The sequence below is a fragment of the Ranitomeya variabilis genome, chromosome 5, assembly GCF_051348905.1.
Source record: "Ranitomeya variabilis isolate aRanVar5 chromosome 5, aRanVar5.hap1, whole genome shotgun sequence".
Taxonomy (NCBI): Eukaryota; Metazoa; Chordata; class Amphibia; order Anura; family Dendrobatidae; genus Ranitomeya; species Ranitomeya variabilis.
Genome location: NC_135236.1, coordinates 37,939,261 through 37,956,363, shown reverse-complemented (window position 1 = coordinate 37,956,363; position 17,103 = coordinate 37,939,261). Strand labels below are relative to the sequence as shown.

The 17,103-nt window shown below is 36.0% G+C and overlaps 20 non-coding genes across 20 annotated transcripts; all 20 read left to right on the top strand.

The window, feature by feature from the left end:
* Nucleotides 1–353: 353 nt before the first annotated feature.
* TRNAS-UGA (transfer RNA serine (anticodon UGA)) lies at nucleotides 354–435 on the top strand. Its single transcript has one exon. It is a non-coding gene; the product is annotated as a tRNA-Ser (tRNA).
* Nucleotides 436–1,214: 779 nt separating this feature from the next.
* TRNAS-CGA (transfer RNA serine (anticodon CGA)) lies at nucleotides 1,215–1,296 on the top strand. Its single transcript has one exon. It is a non-coding gene; the product is annotated as a tRNA-Ser (tRNA).
* A 779-nt stretch (nucleotides 1,297–2,075) lies between these two features.
* Nucleotides 2,076–2,157, top strand: TRNAS-UGA (transfer RNA serine (anticodon UGA)). Its single transcript has one exon. It is a non-coding gene; the product is annotated as a tRNA-Ser (tRNA).
* Nucleotides 2,158–2,936: 779 nt separating this feature from the next.
* TRNAS-UGA (transfer RNA serine (anticodon UGA)) lies at nucleotides 2,937–3,018 on the top strand. The gene has a single exon. It is a non-coding gene; the product is annotated as a tRNA-Ser (tRNA).
* A 779-nt stretch (nucleotides 3,019–3,797) lies between these two features.
* Nucleotides 3,798–3,879, top strand: TRNAS-UGA (transfer RNA serine (anticodon UGA)). The gene has a single exon. It is a non-coding gene; the product is annotated as a tRNA-Ser (tRNA).
* Nucleotides 3,880–4,658: 779 nt separating this feature from the next.
* TRNAS-UGA (transfer RNA serine (anticodon UGA)) lies at nucleotides 4,659–4,740 on the top strand. Its single transcript has one exon. It is a non-coding gene; the product is annotated as a tRNA-Ser (tRNA).
* Nucleotides 4,741–5,514: 774 nt separating this feature from the next.
* Nucleotides 5,515–5,596, top strand: TRNAS-UGA (transfer RNA serine (anticodon UGA)). The gene has a single exon. It is a non-coding gene; the product is annotated as a tRNA-Ser (tRNA).
* Nucleotides 5,597–6,375: 779 nt separating this feature from the next.
* TRNAS-UGA (transfer RNA serine (anticodon UGA)) lies at nucleotides 6,376–6,457 on the top strand. The gene has a single exon. It is a non-coding gene; the product is annotated as a tRNA-Ser (tRNA).
* A 779-nt stretch (nucleotides 6,458–7,236) lies between these two features.
* On the top strand, nucleotides 7,237–7,318 carry TRNAS-UGA (transfer RNA serine (anticodon UGA)). Its single transcript has one exon. It is a non-coding gene; the product is annotated as a tRNA-Ser (tRNA).
* A 779-nt stretch (nucleotides 7,319–8,097) lies between these two features.
* On the top strand, nucleotides 8,098–8,179 carry TRNAS-UGA (transfer RNA serine (anticodon UGA)). The gene has a single exon. It is a non-coding gene; the product is annotated as a tRNA-Ser (tRNA).
* Nucleotides 8,180–8,958: 779 nt separating this feature from the next.
* TRNAS-UGA (transfer RNA serine (anticodon UGA)) lies at nucleotides 8,959–9,065 on the top strand. The gene has a single exon. It is a non-coding gene; the product is annotated as a tRNA-Ser (tRNA).
* A 774-nt stretch (nucleotides 9,066–9,839) lies between these two features.
* TRNAS-UGA (transfer RNA serine (anticodon UGA)) lies at nucleotides 9,840–9,921 on the top strand. The gene has a single exon. It is a non-coding gene; the product is annotated as a tRNA-Ser (tRNA).
* Nucleotides 9,922–10,700: 779 nt separating this feature from the next.
* Nucleotides 10,701–10,782, top strand: TRNAS-UGA (transfer RNA serine (anticodon UGA)). The gene has a single exon. It is a non-coding gene; the product is annotated as a tRNA-Ser (tRNA).
* Nucleotides 10,783–11,556: 774 nt separating this feature from the next.
* TRNAS-UGA (transfer RNA serine (anticodon UGA)) lies at nucleotides 11,557–11,638 on the top strand. Its single transcript has one exon. It is a non-coding gene; the product is annotated as a tRNA-Ser (tRNA).
* A 779-nt stretch (nucleotides 11,639–12,417) lies between these two features.
* TRNAS-UGA (transfer RNA serine (anticodon UGA)) lies at nucleotides 12,418–12,499 on the top strand. The gene has a single exon. It is a non-coding gene; the product is annotated as a tRNA-Ser (tRNA).
* A 779-nt stretch (nucleotides 12,500–13,278) lies between these two features.
* TRNAS-UGA (transfer RNA serine (anticodon UGA)) lies at nucleotides 13,279–13,360 on the top strand. The gene has a single exon. It is a non-coding gene; the product is annotated as a tRNA-Ser (tRNA).
* A 774-nt stretch (nucleotides 13,361–14,134) lies between these two features.
* Nucleotides 14,135–14,216, top strand: TRNAS-UGA (transfer RNA serine (anticodon UGA)). The gene has a single exon. It is a non-coding gene; the product is annotated as a tRNA-Ser (tRNA).
* Nucleotides 14,217–14,995: 779 nt separating this feature from the next.
* On the top strand, nucleotides 14,996–15,077 carry TRNAS-UGA (transfer RNA serine (anticodon UGA)). The gene has a single exon. It is a non-coding gene; the product is annotated as a tRNA-Ser (tRNA).
* A 779-nt stretch (nucleotides 15,078–15,856) lies between these two features.
* TRNAS-UGA (transfer RNA serine (anticodon UGA)) lies at nucleotides 15,857–15,938 on the top strand. Its single transcript has one exon. It is a non-coding gene; the product is annotated as a tRNA-Ser (tRNA).
* Nucleotides 15,939–16,717: 779 nt separating this feature from the next.
* Nucleotides 16,718–16,799, top strand: TRNAS-UGA (transfer RNA serine (anticodon UGA)). The gene has a single exon. It is a non-coding gene; the product is annotated as a tRNA-Ser (tRNA).
* The last annotated feature ends 304 nt before the right edge of the window (nucleotides 16,800–17,103 follow it).

Below are 17,103 nucleotides of genomic sequence, written 5' to 3'. Positions count from 1 at the left end.
AAAATTGGATTTTGCTTGTGAAAGTTTAATGAAAACAAAAGATAGAAAAAGGTGGGATTAAGAAAAAAATCAAGAAGATTAATTCCCTGATAGTGTGCAGTTTCCAACCACAATTGGGACCATGAGAAACATCTGGTGAATAACATCCCTGTAGTCCTCAATGTAAAAACCAATTATCTCCTTCTACTTGTTAATCTGAGTTCACACCTTTCTCTTTCAGTGAGTCAGCCAAGATATTTTGCCCATGACAGAGTTCGTCAATAGAGATTCAGGTGAACTAAGTCCCAAAATTTCTCCAAGGCTCTCCCTCTGCATGCACTTTGCAAAAACATGAATAGCTAATCTTCGAGTTGGCTGTGATGGCCGAGTGGTTAAGGCGTTGGACTTGAAATCCAATGGGGTTTCCCTGCACAGGTTCAAATCCTGTTCACAGCGTAGTGTTTTAACATGACAAAAACATTAGAATTTGTCAAAAACAGTAAAGCTATATTTATGTTGGTAAAATGGGCCAAATGATATGAAATGGGACAAGTATTCATATTCCAAAATTTGAGTCTCAAAATTGAAACTAAGCAGTATGAAAACTAAACGAAACATTACTAGATGTTTCCCAGGACATTAATGGTATCATTCACTGATCTCTGGAAACTCTGATCAGAACTGTATTGGTTGCTAAAAATGCTCTACACCAAATTTTTTCAGCAATCAAATGTCAAATAACGTAAATAAACTCGTTACTAAAACACATCGGAGAACCAACAGTGATGGCATACATTTTTTATGATCGCATAGTTAAGACGATGGACTTAAAGTTCACATTCTGAATGAAATCATGTTCACAGTGCAGTGTTTTAACTTTAAAAAATTGGATATTGCTTGTGAAAGTTTAATGAAAACAAAAGATAGAAAAAGGTGGGATTAAGAAAAAAATCAAGAAGATTAATTCCCTGATAGTGTGCAGTTTCCAACCACAATTGGGACCATGAGAAACATCTGGTGAATAACATCCCTGCAGTCCTCAATGTAAAAACCAATTATCTCCTTCTACTTGTTAATCTGAGTTCACACCTTTCTCTTTCAGTGAGTCAGCCAAGATATTTTGCCCATGACAGAGTTCGTCAATAGAGATTCAGGTGAACTAAGTCCCAAAATTTCTCCAAGGCTCTCCCTCTGTATGCACTTTGCAAAAACATGAATAGCTAATCTTTGAGTTGGCTGTGTTGGCCGAGTGGTTAAGGCGTTGGACTCGAAATCCAATGGGGTTTCCCTGCACAGGTTCAAATCCTGTTCACAGCGTAGTGTTTTAACATGACAAAAACATTAGAATTTGTCAAAAACAGTAAAGCTATATTTATGTTGGTAAAATGGGCCAAATGATATGAAATGGGACAAGTATTCATATTCCAAAATTTGAGTCTCAAAATTGAAACTAAGCAGTATGAAAACTAAACGAAACATTACTAGATGTTTCCCAGGACATTAATGGTATCATTCACTGATCTCTGGAAACTCTGATCAGAACTGTATTGGTTGCTAAAAATGCTCTACACCAAATTTTTTCAGCAATCAAATGTCAAATAACGTAAATAAACTCGTTACTAAAACACATCGGAGAACCAACAGTGATGGCATACATTTTTTATGATCGCATAGTTAAGACGATGGACTTAAAGTTCACATTCTGAATGAAATCATGTTCACAGTGCAGTGTTTTACCTTTAAAAAATTGGATTTTGCTTGTGAAAGTTTAATGAAAACAAAATATAGAAAAAGGTGGGATTAAGAAAAAAATCAAGAAGATTAATTCCCTGGCAGTGTGCAGTTTCCAACCACAATTGGGACCATGAGAAACATCTGGTGAACAACATCCCTGTAGTCCTCAGTATACAAATCAATTATCTCCTTCTACTTGTTAATCTGAGTTCACACCTTTCTCTTTCAGTGAGTCAGCCAAGATATTTTGCCCATGACAGAGTTCGTCAATAGAGATTCAGGTGAACTAAGTCCCAAAATTTCTCCAAGGCTCTCCCTCTGCATGCACTTTGCAAAAACATGAATAGCTAATCTTTGAGTTGGCTGTGATGGCCGAGTGGTTAAAGCGTTGGACTTGAAATCCAATGGGGTTTCTCCGCACAGGTTCAAATCCTGTTCACAGCGTAGTGTTTTAACATGACAAAAACATTAGAATTTGTCAAAAACAGTAAAGCTATATTTATATTGGTAAAATGGGCCAAATGATATGAAATGGGACAAGTATTCATATTCCAAAATTTGAGTCTCAAAATTGAAACTAAGCAGTATGAAAACTAAACGAAACATTACTAGATGTTTCCCAGGACATTAATGGTATCATTCACTGATCTCTGGAAACTCTGATCAGAACTGTATTGGTTGCTAAAAATGCTCTACACCAAATTTTTTCAGCAATCAAATGTCAAATAACGTAAATAAACTCGTTACTAAAACACATCGGAGAACCAACAGTGATGGCATATATTTTTTATGATCGCATAGTTAAGACGATGGACTTAAAGTTCACATTCTGAATGAAATCATGTTCACAGTGCAGTGTTTTACCTTTAAAAAATTGGATTTTGCTTGTGAAAGTTTAATGAAAACAAAATATAGAAAAAGGTGGGATTAAGAAAAAAATCAAGAAGATTAATTCCCTGGCAGTGTGCAGTTTCCAACCACAATTGGGACTATGAGAAACATCTGGTGAACAACATCCCTGTAGTCCTCAATATACAAACCAATTATCTCCTTCTACTTGTTAATCTGAGTTCACACCTTTCTCTTTCAGTGAGTCAGCCAAGATATTTTGCCCATGACAGAGTTCGTCAATAGAGATTCAGGTGAACTAAGTCCCAAAATTTCTCCAAGGCTCTCCCTCTGCATGCACTTTGCAAAAACATGAATAGCTAATCTTCGAGTTGGCTGTGATGGCCGAGTGGTTAAGGCGTTGGACTTGAAATCCAATGGGGTTTCCCTGCACAGGTTCAAATCCTGTTCACAGCGTAGTGTTTTAACATGACAAAAACATTAGAATTTGTCAAAAACAGTAAAGCTATATTTATGTTGGTAAAATGGGCCAAATGATATGAAATGGGACAAGTATTCATATTCCAAAATTTGAGTCTCAAAATTGAAACTAAGCAGTATGAAAACTAAACAAAACATTACTAGATGTTTCCCAGGACATTAATGGTATCATTCACTGATCTCTGGAAACTCTGATCAGAACTGTATTGGTTGCTAAAAATGCTCTACACCAAATTTTTTCAGCAATCAAATGTCAAATAACGTAAATAAACTCGTTACTAAAACACATCGGAGAACCAACAGTGATGGCATACATTTTTTATGATCGCATAGTTAAGACGATGGACTTAAAGTTCACATTCTGAATGAAATCATGTTCACAGTGCAGTGTTTTAACTTTAAAAAATTGGATTTTGCTTGTGAAAGTTTAATGAAAACAAAAGATAGAAAAAGGTGGGATTAAGAAAAAAATCAAGAAGATTAATTCCCTGATAGTGTGCAGTTTCCAACCACAATTGGGACCATGAGAAACATCTGGTGAACAACATCCCTGTAGTCCTCAATGTAAAAACCAATTATCTCCTTCTACTTGTTAATCTGAGTTCACACCTTTCTCTTTCAGTGAGTCAGCCAAGATATTTTGCCCATGACAGTGTTCGTCAATAGAGATTCAGGTGAACTAAGTCCCAAAATTTCTCCAAGGCTCTCCCTCTGCATGCACTTTGCAAAAACATGAATAGCTAATCTTTGAGTTGGCTGTGATGGCCAAGTGGTTAAGGCGTTGGACTTGAAATCCAATGGGGTTTCCCTGCACAGGTTCAAATCCTGTTCACAGCGTAGTGTTTTAACATGACAAAAACATTAGAATTTGTCAAAAACAGTAAAGCTATATTTATGTTGGTAAAATGGGCCAAATGATATGAAATGGGACAAGTATTCATATTCCAAAATTTGAGTCTCAAAATTGAAACTAAGCAGTATGAAAACTAAACGAAACATTACTAGATGTTTCCCAGGACATTAATGGTATCATTCACTGATCTCTGGAAACTCTGATCAGAACTGTATTGGTTGCTAAAAATGCTCTACACCAAATTTTTTCAGCAATCAAATGTCAAATAACGTAAATAAACTCGTTACTAAAACACATCGGAGAACCAACAGTGATTGCATACATTTTTTATGATCGCATAGTTAAGACGATGGACTTAAAGTTCACATTCTGAATGAAATCATGTTCACAGTGCAGTGTTTTACCTTTAAAAAATTGGATTTTGCTTGTGAAAGTTTAATGAAAACACAATATAGAAAAAGGTGGGATTAAGAAAAAAATCAAGAAGATTAATTCCCTGATAGTGTGCAGTTTCCAACCACAATTGGGACCATGAGACACATCTGGTGAACAACATCCCTGTAGTCCTCAATGTAAAAAACAATTATCTCCTTCTACTTGTTAATCTGAGTTCACACCTTTCTCTTTCAGTGAGTCAGCCAAGATATTTTGCCCATGACAGAGTTCGTCAATAGAGATTCAGGTGAACTAAGTCCCAAAATTTCTCCAAGGCTCTCCCTCTGCATGCACTTTGCAAAAACATGAATAGCTAATCTTTGAGTTGGCTGTGATGGCCGAGTGGTTAAGGCGTTGGACTTGAAATCCAATGGGGTTTCCCTGCACAGGTTCAAATCCTGTTCGCAGCGTAGTGTTTTAACATGACAAAAACATTAGAATTTGTCAAAAACAGTAAAGCTATATTTATGTTGGTAAAATGGGCCAAATGATATGAAATGGGACAAGTATTCATATTCCAAAATTTGAGTCTCAAAATTGAAACTAAGCAGTATGAAAACTAAACGAAACATTACTAGATGTTTCCCAGGACATTAATGGTATCATTCACTGATCTCTGGAAACTCTGAACTGTATTGGTTGCTAAAAATGCTCTACACCAAATTTTTTCAGCAATCAAATGTCAAATAACGTAAATAAACTCGTTACTAAAACACATCGGAGAACCAACAGTGATGGCATACATTTTTTATGATCGCATAGTTAAGACGATGGACTTAAAGTTCACATTCTGAATGAAATCATGTTCACAGTGCACTGTTTTAACTTTAAAAAATTGGATTTTGCTTGTGAAAGTTTAATGAAAACAAAAGATAGAAAAAGGTGGGATTAAGAAAAAAATCAAGAAGATTAATTCCCTGATAGTGTGCAGTTTCCAACCACAATTGGGACCATGAGAAACATCTGGTGAACAACATCCCTGTAGTCCTCAATGTAAAAACCAATTATCTCCTTCTACTTGTTAATCTGAGTTCACACCTTTCTCTTTCAGTGAGTCAGCCAAGATATTTTGCCCATGACAGAGTTCGTCAATAGAGATTCAGGTGAACTAAGTCCCAAAATTTCTCCAAGGCTCTCCCTCTGCATGCACTTTGCAAAAACATGAATAGCTAATCTTTGAGTTGGCTGTGATGGCCGAGTGGTTAAGGCGTTGGACTTGAAATCCAATGGGGTTTCCCTGCACAGGTTCAAATCCTGTTCACAGCGTAGTGTTTTAACATGACAAAAACATTAGAATTTGTCAAAAACAGTAAAGCTATATTTATGTTGGTAAAATGGGCCAAATGATATGAAATGGGACAAGTATTCATATTCCAAAATTTGAGTCTCAAAATTGAAACTAAGCAGTATGAAAACTAAACGAAACATTACTAGATGTTTCCCAGGACATTAATGGTATCATTCACTGATCTCTGGAAACTCTGATCAGAACTGTATTGGTTGCTAAAAATGCTCTACACCAAATTTTTTCAGCAATCAAATGTCAAATAACGTAAATAAACTCGTTACTAAAACACATCGGAGAACCAACAGTGATGGCATATATTTTTTATGATCGCATAGTTAAGACGATGGACTTAAAGTTCACATTCTGAATGAAATCATGTTCACAGTGCAGTGTTTTACCTTTAAAAAATTGGATTTTGCTTGTGAAAGTTTAATGAAAACAAAATATAGAAAAAGGTGGGATTAAGAAAAAAATCAAGAAGATTAATTCCCTGGCAGTGTGCAGTTTCCAACCACAATTGGGACTATGAGAAACATCTGGTGAACAACATCCCTGTAGTCCTCAATATACAAACCAATTATCTCCTTCTACTTGTTAATCTGAGTTCACACCTTTCTCTTTCAGTGAGTCAGCCAAGATATTTTGCCCATGACAGAGTTCGTCAATAGAGATTCAGGTGAACTAAGTCCCAAAATTTCTCCAAGGCTCTCCCTCTGCATGCACTTTGCAAAAACATGAATAGCTAATCTTCGAGTTGGCTGTGATGGCCGAGTGGTTAAGGCGTTGGACTTGAAATCCAATGGGGTTTCCCTGCACAGGTTCAAATCCTGTTCACAGCGTAGTGTTTTAACATGACAAAAACATTAGAATTTGTCAAAAACAGTAAAGCTATATTTATGTTGGTAAAATGGGCCAAATGATATGAAATGGGACAAGTATTCATATTCCAAAATTTGAGTCTCAAAATTGAAACTAAGCAGTATGAAAACTAAACGAAACATTACTAGATGTTTCCCAGGACATTAATGGTATCATTCACTGATCTCTGGAAACTCTGATCAGAACTGTATTGGTTGCTAAAAATGCTCTACACCAAATTTTTTCAGCAATCAAATGTCAAATAACGTAAATAAACTCGTTACTAAAACACATCGGAGAACCAACAGTGATGGCATACATTTTTTATGATCGCATAGTTAAGACGATGGACTTAAAGTTCACATTCTGAATGAAATCATGTTCACAGTGCAGTGTTTTACCTTTAAAAAATTGGATTTTGCTTGTGAAAGTTTAATGAAAACAAAAGATAGAAAAAGGTGGGATTAAGAAAAAAATCAAGAAGATTAATTCCCTGATAGTGTGCAGTTTCCAACCACAATTGGGACCATGAGAAACATCTGGTGAACAACATCCCTGTAGTCCTCAATGTAAAAACCAATTATCTCCTTCTACTTGTTAATCTGAGTTCACACCTTTCTCTTTCAGTGAGTCAGCCAAGATATTTTGCCCATGACAGTGTTCGTCAATAGAGATTCAGGTGAACTAAGTCCCAAAATTTCTCCAAGGCTCTCCCTCTGCATGCACTTTGCAAAAACATGAATAGCTAATCTTTGAGTTGGCTGTGATGGCCGAGTGGTTAAGGCGTTGGACTTGAAATTCAATGGGGTTTCCCTGCACAGGTTCAAATCCTGTTCACAGCGTAGTGTTTTAACATGACAAAAACATTAGAATTTGTCAAAAACAGTAAAGCTATATTTATGTTGGTAAAATGGGCCAAATGATATGAAATGGGACAAGTATTCATATTCCAAAATTTGAGTCTCAAAATTGAAACTAAGCAGTATGAAAACTAAACGAAACATTACTAGATGTTTCCCAGGACATTAATGGTATCATTCACTGATCTCTGGAAACTCTGATCAGAACTGTATTGGTTGCTAAAAATGCTCTACACCAAATTTTTTCAGCAATCAAATGTCAAATAACGTAAATAAACTCGTTACTAAAACACATCGGAGAACCAACAGTGATGGCATACATTTTTTATGATCGCATAGTTAAGACGATGGACTTAAAGTTCACATTCTGAATGAAATCATGTTCACAGTGCAGTGTTTTACCTTTAAAAAATTGGATTTTGCTTGTGAAAGTTTAATGAAAACACAATATAGAAAAAGGTGGGATTAAGAAAAAAATCAAGAAGATTAATTCCCTGATAGTGTGCAGTTTCCAACCACAATTGGGACCATGAGACACATCTGGTGAACAACATCCCTGTAGTCCTCAATGTAAAAAACAATTATCTCCTTCTACTTGTTAATCTGAGTTCACACCTTTCTCTTTCAGTGAGTCAGCCAAGATATTTTGCCCATGACAGAGTTCGTCAATAGAGATTCAGGTGAACTAAGTCCCAAAATTTCTCCAAGGCTCTCCCTCTGCATGCACTTTGCAAAAACATGAATAGCTAATCTTTGAGTTGGCTGTGATGGCCGAGTGGTTAAGGCGTTGGACTTGAAATCCAATGGGGTTTCCCTGCACAGGTTCAAATCCTGTTCGCAGCGTAGTGTTTTAACATGACAAAAACATTAGAATTTGTCAAAAACAGTAAAGCTATATTTATGTTGGTAAAATGGGCCAAATGATATGAAATGGGACAAGTATTCATATTCCAAAATTTGAGTCTCAAAATTGAAACTAAGCAGTATGAAAACTAAACGAAACATTACTAGATGTTTCCCAGGACATTAATGGTATCATTCACTGATCTCTGGAAACTCTGATCAGAACTGTATTGGTTGCTAAAAATGCTCTACACCAAATTTTTTCAGCAATCAAATGTCAAATAACGTAAATAAACTCGTTACTAAAACACATCGGAGAACCAACAGTGATGGCATACATTTTTTATGATCGCATAGTTAAGACGATGGACTTAAAGTTCACATTCTGAATGAAATCATGTTCACAGTGCAGTGTTTTACCTTTAAAAAATTGGATTTTGCTTGTGAAAGTTTAATGAAAACAAAATATAGAAAAAGGTGGGATTAAGAAAAAAATCAAGAAGATTAATTCCCTGGCAGTGTGCAGTTTCCAACCACAATTGGGACCATGAGAAACATCTGGTGAACAACATCCCTGTAGTCCTCAATATACAAACCAATTATCTCCTTCTACTTGTTAATCTGAGTTCACACCTTTCTCTTTCAGTGAGTCAGCCAAGATATTTTGCCCATGACAGAGTTCGTCAATAGAGATTCAGGTGAACTAAGTCCCAAAATTTCTCCAAGGCTCTCCCTCTGCATGCACTTTGCAAAAACATGAATAGCTAATCTTTGAGTTGGCTGTGATGGCTGAGTGGTTAAGGCGTTGGACTTGAAATCCAATGGGGTTTCTCCAAGGCTCTCCCTCTGCATGCACTTTGCACAGGTTCAAATCCTGTTCACAGCGTAGTGTTTTAACATGACAAAAACATTAGAATTTGTCAAAAACAGTAAAGCTATATTTATATTGGTAAAATGGGCCAAATGATATGAAATGGGACAAGTATTCATATTCCAAAATTTGAGTCTCAAAATTGAAACTAAGCAGTATGAAAACTAAACGAAACATTACTAGATGTTTCCCAGGACATTAATGGTATCATTCACTGATCTCTGGAAACTCTGAACTGTATTGGTTGCTAAAAATGCTCTACACCAAATTTTTTCAGCAATCAAATGTCAAATAACGTAAATAAACTCGTTACTAAAACACATCGGAGAACCAACAGTGATGGCATACATTTTTTATGATCGCATAGTTAAGACGATGGACTTAAAGTTCACATTCTGAATGAAATCATGTTCACAGTGCACTGTTTTAACTTTAAAAAATTGGATTTTGCTTGTGAAAGTTTAATGAAAACAAAAGATAGAAAAAGGTGGGATTAAGAAAAAAATCAAGAAGATTAATTCCCTGATAGTGTGCAGTTTCCAACCACAATTGGGACCATGAGAAACATCTGGTGAACAACATCCCTGTAGTCCTCAATGTAAAAACCAATTATCTCCTTCTACTTGTTAATCTGAGTTCACACCTTTCTCTTTCAGTGAGTCAGCCAAGATATTTTGCCCATGACAGAGTTCGTCAATAGAGATTCAGGTGAACTAAGTCCCAAAATTTCTCCAAGGCTCTCCCTCTGCATGCACTTTGCAAAAACATGAATAGCTAATCTTTGAGTTGGCTGTGATGGCCGAGTGGTTAAGGCGTTGGACTTGAAATCCAATGGGGTTTCCCTGCACAGGTTCAAATCCTGTTCACAGCGTAGTGTTTTAACATGACAAAAACATTAGAATTTGTCAAAAACAGTAAAGCTATATTTATGTTGGTAAAATGGGCCAAATGATATGAAATGGGACAAGTATTCATATTCCAAAATTTGAGTCTCAAAATTGAAACTAAGCAGTATGAAAACTAAACGAAACATTACTAGATGTTTCCCAGGACATTAATGGTATCATTCACTGATCTCTGGAAACTCTGATCAGAACTGTATTGGTTGCTAAAAATGCTCTACACCAAATTTTTTCAGCAATCAAATGTCAAATAACGTAAATAAACTCGTTACTAAAACACATCGGAGAACCAACAGTGATGGCATATATTTTTTATGATCGCATAGTTAAGACGATGGACTTAAAGTTCACATTCTGAATGAAATCATGTTCACAGTGCAGTGTTTTACCTTTAAAAAATTGGATTTTGCTTGTGAAAGTTTAATGAAAACAAAATATAGAAAAAGGTGGGATTAAGAAAAAAATCAAGAAGATTAATTCCCTGGCAGTGTGCAGTTTCCAACCACAATTGGGACTATGAGAAACATCTGGTGAACAACATCCCTGTAGTCCTCAATATACAAACCAATTATCTCCTTCTACTTGTTAATCTGAGTTCACACCTTTCTCTTTCAGTGAGTCAGCCAAGATATTTTGCCCATGACAGAGTTCGTCAATAGAGATTCAGGTGAACTAAGTCCCAAAATTTCTCCAAGGCTCTCCCTCTGCATGCACTTTGCAAAAACATGAATAGCTAATCTTCGAGTTGGCTGTGATGGCCGAGTGGTTAAGGCGTTGGACTTGAAATCCAATGGGGTTTCCCTGCACAGGTTCAAATCCTGTTCACAGCGCAGTGTTTTAACATGACAAAAACATTAGAATTTGTCAAAAACAGTAAAGCTATATTTATGTTGGTAAAATGGGCCAAATGATATGAAATGGGACAAGTATTCATATTCCAAAATTTGAGTCTCAAAATTGAAACTAAGCAGTATGAAAACTAAACGAAACATTACTAGATGTTTCCCAGGACATTAATGGTATCATTCACTGATCTCTGGAAACTCTGAACTGTATTGGTTGCTAAAAATGCTCTACACCAAATTTTTTCAGCAATCAAATGTCAAATAACGTAAATAAACTCGTTACTAAAACACATCGGAGAACCAACAGTGATGGCATACATTTTTTATGATCGCATAGTTAAGACGATGGACTTAAAGTTCACATTCTGAATGAAATCATGTTCACAGTGCAGTGTTTTAACTTTAAAAAATTGGATTTTGCTTGTGAAAGTTTAATGAAAACAAAAGATAGAAAAAGGTGGGATTAAGAAAAAAATCAAGAAGATTAATTCCCTGATAGTGTGCAGTTTCCAACCACAATTGGGACCATGAGAAACATCTGGTGAACAACATCCCTGTAGTCCTCAATGTAAAAACCAATTATCTCCTTCTACTTGTTAATCTGAGTTCACACCTTTCTCTTTCAGTGAGTCAGCCAAGATATTTTGCCCATGACAGAGTTCGTCAATAGAGATTCAGGTGAACTAAGTCCCAAAATTTCTCCAAGGCTCTCCCTCTGCATGCACTTTGCAAAAACATGAATAGCTAATCTTTGAGTTGGCTGTGATGGCCGAGTGGTTAAGGCGTTGGACTTGAAATCCAATGGGGTTTCCCTGCACAGGTTCAAATCCTGTTCACAGCGTAGTGTTTTAACATGACAAAAACATTAGAATTTGTCAAAAACAGTAAAGCTATATTTATGTTGGTAAAATGGGCCAAATGATATGAAATGGGACAAGTATTCATATTCCAAAATTTGAGTCTCAAAATTGAAACTAAGCAGTATGAAAACTAAACGAAACATTACTAGATGTTTCCCAGGACATTAATGGTATCATTCACTGATCTCTGGAAACTCTGATCAGAACTGTATTGGTTGCTAAAAATGCTCTACACCAAATTTTTTCAGCAATCAAATGTCAAATAACGTAAATAAACTCGTTACTAAAACACATCGGAGAACCAACAGTGATGGCATATATTTTTTATGATCGCATAGTTAAGACGATGGACTTAAAGTTCACATTCTGAATGAAATCATGTTCACAGTGCAGTGTTTTACCTTTAAAAAATTGGATTTTGCTTGTGAAAGTTTAATGAAAACAAAATATAGAAAAAGGTGGGATTAAGAAAAAAATCAAGAAGATTAATTCCCTGGCAGTGTGCAGTTTCCAACCACAATTGGGACTATGAGAAACATCTGGTGAACAACATCCCTGTAGTCCTCAATATACAAACCAATTATCTCCTTCTACTTGTTAATCTGAGTTCACACCTTTCTCTTTCAGTGAGTCAGCCAAGATATTTTGCCCATGACAGAGTTCGTCAATAGAGATTCAGGTGAACTAAGTCCCAAAATTTCTCCAAGGCTCTCCCTCTGCATGCACTTTGCAAAAACATGAATAGCTAATCTTCGAGTTGGCTGTGATGGCCGAGTGGTTAAGGCGTTGGACTTGAAATCCAATGGGGTTTCCCTGCACAGGTTCAAATCCTGTTCACAGCGTAGTGTTTTAACATGACAAAAACATTAGAATTTGTCAAAAACAGTAAAGCTATATTTATGTTGGTAAAATGGGCCAAATGATATGAAATGGGACAAGTATTCATATTCCAAAATTTGAGTCTCAAAATTGAAACTAAGCAGTATGAAAACTAAACGAAACATTACTAGATGTTTCCCAGGACATTAATGGTATCATTCACTGATCTCTGGAAACTCTGATCAGAACTGTATTGGTTGCTAAAAATGCTCTACACCAAATTTTTTCAGCAATCAAATGTCAAATAACGTAAATAAACTCGTTACTAAAACACATCGGAGAACCAACAGTGATGGCATACATTTTTTATGATCGCATAGTTAAGACGATGGACTTAAAGTTCACATTCTGAATGAAATCATGTTCACAGTGCAGTGTTTTACCTTTAAAAAATTGGATTTTGCTTGTGAAAGTTTAATGAAAACAAAATATAGAAAAAGGTGGGATTAAGAAAAAAATCAAGAAGATTAATTCCCTGGCAGTGTGCAGTTTCCAACCACAATTGGGACCATGAGAAACATCTGGTGAACAACATCCCTGTAGTCCTCAGTATACAAATCAATTATCTCCTTCTACTTGTTAATCTGAGTTCACACCTTTCTCTTTCAGTGAGTCAGCCAAGATATTTTGCCCATGACAGAGTTCGTCAATAGAGATTCAGGTGAACTAAGTCCCAAAATTTCTCCAAGGCTCTCCCTCTGCATGCACTTTGCAAAAACATGAATAGCTAATCTTTGAGTTGGCTGTGATGGCCGAGTGGTTAAAGCGTTGGACTTGAAATCCAATGGGGTTTCTCCGCACAGGTTCAAATCCTGTTCACAGCGTAGTGTTTTAACATGACAAAAACATTAGAATTTGTCAAAAACAGTAAAGCTATATTTATATTGGTAAAATGGGCCAAATGATATGAAATGGGACAAGTATTCATATTCCAAAATTTGAGTCTCAAAATTGAAACTAAGCAGTATGAAAACTAAACGAAACATTACTAGATGTTTCCCAGGACATTAATGGTATCATTCACTGATCTCTGGAAACTCTGAACTGTATTGGTTGCTAAAAATGCTCTACACCAAATTTTTTCAGCAATCAAATGTCAAATAACGTAAATAAACTCGTTACTAAAACACATCGGAGAACCAACAGTGATGGCATACATTTTTTATGATCGCATAGTTAAGACGATGGACTTAAAGTTCACATTCTGAATGAAATCATGTTCACAGTGCAGTGTTTTAACTTTAAAAAATTGGATTTTGCTTGTGAAAGTTTAATGAAAACAAAAGATAGAAAAAGGTGGGATTAAGAAAAAAATCAAGAAGATTAATTCCCTGATAGTGTGCAGTTTCCAACCACAATTGGGACCATGAGAAACATCTGGTGAACAACATCCCTGTAGTCCTCAATGTAAAAACCAATTATCTCCTTCTACTTGTTAATCTGAGTTCACACCTTTCTCTTTCAGTGAGTCAGCCAAGATATTTTGCCCATGACAGAGTTCGTCAATAGAGATTCAGGTGAACTAAGTCCCAAAATTTCTCCAAGGCTCTCCCTCTGCATGCACTTTGCAAAAACATGAATAGCTAATCTTTGAGTTGGCTGTGATGGCCGAGTGGTTAAGGCGTTGGACTTGAAATCCAATGGGGTTTCCCTGCACAGGTTCAAATCCTGTTCACAGCGTAGTGTTTTAACATGACAAAAACATTAGAATTTGTCAAAAACAGTAAAGCTATATTTATGTTGGTAAAATGGGCCAAATGATATGAAATGGGACAAGTATTCATATTCCAAAATTTGAGTCTCAAAATTGAAACTAAGCAGTATGAAAACTAAACGAAACATTACTAGATGTTTCCCAGGACATTAATGGTATCATTCACTGATCTCTGGAAACTCTGATCAGAACTGTATTGGTTGCTAAAAATGCTCTACACCAAATTTTTTCAGCAATCAAATGTCAAATAACGTAAATAAACTCGTTACTAAAACACATCGGAGAACCAACAGTGATGGCATACATTTTTTATGATCGCATAGTTAAGACGATGGACTTAAAGTTCACATTCTGAATGAAATCATGTTCACAGTGCAGTGTTTTACCTTTAAAAAATTGGATTTTGCTTGTGAAAGTTTAATGAAAACACAATATAGAAAAAGGTGGGATTAAGAAAAAAATCAAGAAGATTAATTCCCTGATAGTGTGCAGTTTCCAACCACAATTGGGACCATGAGACACATCTGGTGAACAACATCCCTGTAGTCCTCAATGTAAAAAACAATTATCTCCTTCTACTTGTTAATCTGAGTTCACACCTTTCTCTTTCAGTGAGTCAGCCAAGATATTTTGCCCATGACAGAGTTCGTCAATAGAGATTCAGGTGAACTAAGTCCCAAAATTTCTCCAAGGCTCTCCCTCTGCATGCACTTTGCAAAAACATGAATAGCTAATCTTTGAGTTGACTGTGATGGCCGAGTGGTTAAGGTGTTGGACTTGAAATCCAATGGGGTTTCCCTGCACAGGTTCAAATCCTGTTCGCAGCGTAGTGTTTTAACATGACAAAAACATTAGAATTTGTCAAAAACAGTAAAGCTATATTTATGTTGGTAAAATGGGCCAAATGATATGAAATGGGACAAGTATTCATATTCCAAAATTTGAGTCTCAAAATTGAAACTAAGCAGTATGAAAACTAAACGAAACATTACTAGATGTTTCCCAGGACATTAATGGTATCATTCACTGATCTCTGGAAACTCTGATCAGAACTGTATTGGTTGCTAAAAATGCTCTACACCAAATTTTTTCAGCAATCAAATGTCAAATAACGTAAATAAACTCGTTACTAAAACACATCGGAGAACCAACAGTGATGGCATATATTTTTTATGATCGCATAGTTAAGACGATGGACTTAAAGTTCACATTCTGAATGAAATCATGTTCACAGTGCAGTGTTTTACCTTTAAAAAATTGGATTTTGCTTGTGAAAGTTTAATGAAAACAAAATATAGAAAAAGGTGGGATTAAGAAAAAAATCAAGAAGATTAATTCCCTGGCAGTGTGCAGTTTCCAACCACAATTGGGACTATGAGAAACATCTGGTGAACAACATCCCTGTAGTCCTCAATATACAAACCAATTATCTCCTTCTACTTGTTAATCTGAGTTCACACCTTTCTCTTTCAGTGAGTCAGCCAAGATATTTTGCCCATGACAGAGTTCGTCAATAGAGATTCAGGTGAACTAAGTCCCAAAATTTCTCCAAGGCTCTCCCTCTGCATGCACTTTGCAAAAACATGAATAGCTAATCTTCGAGTTGGCTGTGATGGCCGAGTGGTTAAGGCGTTGGACTTGAAATCCAATGGGGTTTCCCTGCACAGGTTCAAATCCTGTTCACAGCGTAGTGTTTTAACATGACAAAAACATTAGAATTTGTCAAAAACAGTAAAGCTATATTTATGTTGGTAAAATGGGCCAAATGATATGAAATGGGACAAGTATTCATATTCCAAAATTTGAGTCTCAAAATTGAAACTAAGCAGTATGAAAACTAAACGAAACATTACTAGATGTTTCCCAGGACATTAATGGTATCATTCACTGATCTCTGGAAACTCTGATCAGAACTGTATTGGTTGCTAAAAATGCTCTACACCAAATTTTTTCAGCAATCAAATGTCAAATAACGTAAATAAACTCGTTACTAAAACACATCGGAGAACCAACAGTGATGGCATACATTTTTTATGATCGCATAGTTAAGACGATGGACTTAAAGTTCACATTCTGAATGAAATCATGTTCACAGTGCAGTGTTTTAACTTTAAAAAATTGGATTTTGCTTGTGAAAGTTTAATGAAAACAAAAGATAGAAAAAGGTGGGATTAAGAAAAAAATCAAGAAGATTAATTCCCTGATAGTGTGCAGTTTCCAACCACAATTGGGACCATGAGAAACATCTGGTGAACAACATCCCTGTAGTCCTCAATGTAAAAACCAATTATCTCCTTCTACTTGTTAATCTGAGTTCACACCTTTCTCTTTCAGTGAGTCAGCCAAGATATTTTGCCCATGACAGTGTTCGTCAATAGAGATTCAGGTGAACTAAGTCCCAAAATTTCTCCAAGGCTCTCCCTCTGCATGCACTTTGCAAAAACATGAATAGCTAATCTTTGAGTTGGCTGTGATGGCCGAGTGGTTAAGGCGTTGGACTTGAAATCCAATGGGGTTTCCCTGCACAGGTTCAAATCCTGTTCACAGCGTAGTGTTTTAACATGACAAAAACATTAGAATTTGTCAAAAACAGTAAAGCTATATTTATGTTGGTAAAATGGGCCAAATGATATGAAATGGGACAAGTATTCATATTCCAAAATTTGAGTCTCAAAATTGAAACTAAGCAGTATGAAAACTAAACGAAACATTACTAGATGTTTCCCAGGACATTAATGGTATCATTCACTGATCTCTGGAAACTCTGATCAGAACTGTATTGGTTGCTAAAAATGCTCTACACCAAATTTTTTCAGCAATCAAATGTCAAATAACGTAAATAAACTCGTTACT